At 47.7% G+C, this 5,481-nt stretch overlaps 1 non-coding gene across 1 annotated transcript; it reads right to left on the bottom strand.

The window, feature by feature from the left end:
- On the bottom strand, positions 1 to 73 carry TRNAG-UCC (transfer RNA glycine (anticodon UCC)). Its single transcript has one exon. It is a non-coding gene; the product is annotated as a tRNA-Gly (tRNA).
- Between the last annotated feature and the right edge of the window lie 5,408 nt (positions 74 to 5,481).

Here is a 5,481-nt window from a genome sequence, read left to right as displayed (position 1 = left end):
TTCCCTGACCAGGGATTGAACCTGAGTCCCCTGCATTGGAAGTTCAGAGTCCTAACCACTGGACCACCAGGAAAGTCTCTCTGATACTTGTTGAAGGTAGAAAGCTCAATAAGTGTTACTTATTTTTATTTTGTTATTGTTATTATTAGAGAAAAAGACCACAGAATCCATGAAGTAATCATTAAAGAGATTTGGACTGATTGAGTTCATGATGACAATGAAAGCTGTGAATCTAACTGAAGAAACAGTCCGTTCCCTGTTCCCTCGGGGAACTAAACGCACGTTAGGAACAGCTGAAGGCAGCTCAGGTCCCAAACATTCAGGGCATCCTGCATTCAGACCACGTGTTCTCAGCCCCTCGGGGTCTCTGCTCCTCGTCTTTCCTTCACCCCGGTGCTTCTTCCCGTGATTCCTTCAGGTCACATCCAGCCTCTTGACTGTGTCTTTGTGCTTGGTTGTTTTCTGCTGCTTCCTGAATTTCTGTCAGCAATCCAGTTTTACAAATTACTTGGCTGAGATCTGTGTTTGTCGTCTTCCTTTGAAACTGTGATTCACAGTGTACACCCTTTACACAGGATCCTCGCAGCCGAGAGACTGAAAAGCTTGTTTTCAAAACAAATTGCAGAACAGGCCGGCTACCCGGGGTTTCCACGCAGCTGCTCAAATGGTCAAATGTAATTAAGGGAGCACGTTCGAGATCTCTATTTTTTTTAACGTAGCTGAAATGTTTTTAGATGCTGATCAGATGGTGATGTCACTTCGCCCACAATCTAGTCAGCTGAGAAAACAAACTTGAAGAAGAAAAAGAGAACACTTGGGCTTGAGGATTTGTGTAAGAGGCATACAGACTGGACTTTTTTGGTTTTTTATTTTCATCATTTTAGGACTTTTGATGTGGACCGTTTTTAAAAGTCTGTATTGAATTCATTACAATATTGCTTCTGTTGTATGTTTTAGGGGGTTTTTTGGCCCCAAGGCATGTGGGCTCTTAGGTCCCCAGCCAGGGATCAAACCCACACTCTCTGCACTGGAAGCTCAGAGTCCTAACCACTGGACTGCCAGGGAAGTCCTGAGACTGGGCTTTTTAATTGAGTAAGAAAAGGGTGATGTTCACAGTAAGCTTGAAGGATCCTTGGTTCCTAAGCTTTTAACTTAGGACAGACACAGGAATAGCTCTTGTCCCATTCCGTCATGTGTAAGGTGGGAAGCACTGGCACTAACTTCTGTGTATTATTTTGGGGTTAAGTAAGACTGTGCATGTAAACGCTTAGTGCCACGCCTGGGGCAGGCAAATGCGCAGGTGTTGCTGTCATTGTTATTATTTATTGCATGGACTGAGCTGTGTGTACTTGCCCGAGGGGCAAATAGGGTCACGGTAACAAAGTGTATGTCCGTGACCTTGTCCACTGGCAGAATTTAAGAACCAGCTCTGGTGGACAGAAGTCCCAGTGGTTCACAGAAGCCCTAGGAGTGTCATTGGTCTGTTTGAGAACTGAACCCTCTTGGCTGCTACAAAGGAGACCTCATTTTCCTCTGCCTGGTCCCTGAAGCCATCCCCGATGAATCCTGCATCTCCAAACACCCTGACAAGGGCTGCGCAACCCACATATCCTCCCCGAGCCTCGGGCCTCCAGTCCTCCCAAGGTGGCCAGTGCGTTCTGCCCCCCAACCCCTGCTGCACAGCCCCCTAAGCAGCCCTCCTGGAAATAGACCTTTCATTTTTACTATCTGCTTGATTCAGTGCTCCTGTACCAGCCCCCTAGGACAGTGTGGGCTGGATGCTCACATCCCCTCCTTTCCTGGCCCGTTTCTGTCCCCCAGATGGGGGGATCGGCCCACCCTGTTCTCCAAAATGCTGGAACACTTCAGACTTTCACACTGAGGCCACACCTCCTACTTCTGGAAAGGCAGCAAACATACACGGTGGCGAAGGGAGGAGATGGGCAGACGTGGGTGTCATATGCAGCTCAGCCTCCTGTGTAAATGTGGGCAGCCACCCCACCCTTCTGCATCCCGGCCCTCCTCTCACCCGGGGATCCTCCCCTCCAGGGGCTGCTGTAAGTGTCAGTGGCACAAACCCAGTGAAGGGTCAGCTCAGCCCTGCTGAGAGAGCGCTCACTGCTCCACACCCAGACCCCTGCGACCACAGGACAACTCCAACCTGAGCATCATCCTCCTTCCTTGCTTCATCCAGCATCTCAACATCCTGCCATTTCTAGTCCAGAGACAGCTCCAGGTTCTACTGACCCCTCCTGTCACCACCAGCGCCATCTTCCTTCAGACCTTAGGGTCCCCAGAAGCACCGCTCCAGCCTCCTAACTAAACATCAACTCCTGTCTTGGCTCCTTTCCTTCCGGAATGTTCTCCACACTGCAAAGGTGTGCAGACAGTCTACCAGCTCACCCGCACCTGCAGGGAAAGGCAGAATGCAACACCTCAGAAAAGTCATCAAAGGCGCTTCATGAGCCCTGAGCTTGCACCTCTCAGCCGCCGGAGTGCCTGTGCTGCCCTGGCTTCTGTAAACCAGTCCCCTCAAGCTCACCCTCCCCCCACAGCTGTCAGGGGTTATACCATGACCTCTGCTCAGATGAATCATTTCACAAGTTTCTGGAGCCTCATAAGCTTGGTGGTCCCTCTTGGAAATGAATTAGTGCCCTGCTCCCTGTCTGAGCATCAGAGTTATGGGTGATCGCTGCTCTCATCTTTTGCTGAGCCCTGAGCAGTGTGGCTGGTGTGGGTACCTGCTCAGCAGAGAGAGAAGGGTACTGTGCCCTGGTCACTCCAGCCTTCTCACTCATCTGATCAGTAATCCGCGGTCTTGGCTGACTGTTAACCTTTTGCACATGCTATACAGCATCTCTCTAGAATGGCCTTTTCTCCCATTTTCATCTTGACAAACCCCTACTTCTCCTCCAAGTAATAATATCACCCGCTCATATCACCTTGTTCTTACATTCATACCTGGGGTTTCCCAGGTGGCAGAGTGGTAAAAAATGTGTCTGCAGTGCAGAAGACTAAGATTTGATCTCTGGGTCAGGAAGACCCCCTTGAGTAGGAAATGGCAACCCATTTGAGTGTTCTTACCTGGAAAATTCCATGGACAGAGGAGCCTGGTGGGCTACAGTCCCAGGGGTCTCAAAGAGTTGGACATGATTGAGCCACTGAGCATGCTTCTATCCCTAACTTTAAGCTCCTCAAAGTTAAGGAACTTGTTCATCTTTGGATATACAACCCCTAGCAAAGAACATAATAATTTCTAAACAAATACATGTTGCTGTTCAGTCTCTAAGGCATGTCTGACTCTTTGCGACCCCATGGACTGCAGCACACCAGGCTTCCCTGTTCTTTACTATCTCCGGGAGTTTGCTCAAATTCATGTCCATTGAGTCACTGATGCCATCTAACCTGGAAGCTGGAGTTTTTGCTTTTCTTTTCTTTGTGGATAATTCACAGTTCCAAGACTTTGTATTCTGGGAAAGTAGAAAATAGTTCTTTATAAAAGGCAGGTTCCCAGGGCTTTGAAACAAGTTCCCAGATAAATCTCACTAACTTGACCTATCTGAAGCTACCTTCATTCTCTGCTTGGCTTTGTGTGGGAGGAGCAGGTCCTTGGGCATCTGACAAGAAGGGCTAGCTACATAGAACCTTGGAAGGTTGTCCTACAGTGTGAATCTAGACCTCTGGGCTAACTCAATAAAATGCAAAAGTTCCTGCTATTTTAGAGTTTTAGAGAAATAAATATGGGGTCTTGAAAACAAATCTCTAGGGAAATGTGGAGCGCTTTCTAGCTGTGGGCTGTCCTCCACAGAGTGTTGCAAGACCTGCAGTTGAAAGAGGGTTTAAACCTCATGGCAAGTGAACATAAGTGGTAATAATAGATTAACATTAAAGTGCATCTGAGGCTGACTGTGAGAGAAGCATTTTAAGTGCTTTAAAAATGCATTAACTCAGCTCTTGCAATCATCATGACAACCCCATTTACAGACAAGTAAACTGAACAAACCCCCAGTCTGACCCCCAGTTAGGGCCCTGGAACTTAACCCTGTACCTCCCCCACTCCCCAAAAAGGGAAAGAACTCAAAAATTCTCTATTGAGAGCTACATTTACAGTCTTAATGTTGTCTCTCACAGCATTGCTTTTTTAAAAAGGAAACTCAGAATAGTGTGAGATCTGCACTCAAATTCTAAAGCCTGACAAGGCTGCTGCCCACAAACCCATGGCAAGACAGGCAGTCCCCCACTCGAGAGTGCCCTCCCACCACCATATCCATACAGCCCTTTTGTCCATGGGGCAGAGGGAAAGCACAGCCAGCCTCTCTGGGTGTGTCCAGCTGCCCTGGAGCACCACTTCCTGCTCCATGGTGAGAGTCTGGTCAGACAGGGCACCAAGGGCCCGCTATCCAAAAAGCTCTTGACATGGACCTCGATGCATCCGCACGAGGTTTTCTTTCTGTTCAGCTCCCTTGGAGAACAGAGCTCACTACCTGCTTCTTCCATTCGTACCTACTGAACCTCACAAAAAAGAAGCATGGGACTCAAAAATGAAAAAAAAATGAGAGAAAGAGAAAGAAAACCTTCTTTCCTTCTGATTCAGGTCAGTAGACTGGATTTGGGTTTCTCCCACTCTCCCAGCCAGAATGAAGACAGAACTTCAGCGACCTCTGCAGCGAGAGGAGCTGAAAATGCTGCCAGGTACAGAAGATGAAATAACAGCAATAACAATGGCCGGATCTACTAATTTATGTTAAATGGCATATATTTATCACTGTGTGCTGTGCTTAGTTGCTCAGTCGTGTCCAACTCTTTGCGACCTCCATGGACTGTAGCCCACCAGGCTCCTCTGTCCATGGGGATTTTCCAGGCAAGAATACTGGAGTGGGTTGCCATGCCCTTCTCCAGGGGATCTTCCCAACCCAGGGGTCGAACCCAGGTGTCCCACATTGCAGATGGATTCTTTACCATTTGAGCCACCAGGGAAGCCCATATTTATCACTACTAAATAGTATATAGTAGTATAGTACATTCAGAAAACTAAGATCATGGCATCTGGCCCCATCACTTCATGGGAAATAAATGGGGAAACAGTGGAAACAGTGGCTGACTTTATTTTGGGGGGCTCCAAAATCACTGCAGATGGTGATTTCAGCCATGAAATTAAAAGACACTTACTCCTTGGAAGGAAAGTTATGACCAACCTAGACAGCATAGTAAAAAGCAGAGACATTACTCTGCCAACAAAGGTCCATCTAGTCAAGGCTATGATTTTTCCAGTAGTCATGTATGGATGTGGGAGTTAGACTATAAAGAAAGCCGAGTCCTGAAGAACTGATGCTTTTGAACTGTGATGTTGGAGAAGACTCTTGAAAGTCCCTTGGAGTACAAGGAGATCCAACCAGTCCATCCTAAAGGAGATCAGTCCTGGGTGTTCATTGGAAGGACTGATGCTGAAGCTGAAACTCCAATACTTTGGCCACCTGATGT

This window comes from Bos javanicus, chromosome 13, assembly GCF_032452875.1.
Source record: "Bos javanicus breed banteng chromosome 13, ARS-OSU_banteng_1.0, whole genome shotgun sequence".
NCBI classification, from domain to species: Eukaryota; Metazoa; Chordata; class Mammalia; order Artiodactyla; family Bovidae; genus Bos; species Bos javanicus.
The sequence above is the reverse complement of the archived record's forward strand: the minus strand, read 5'-3'. Positions and strand labels throughout refer to the sequence as shown.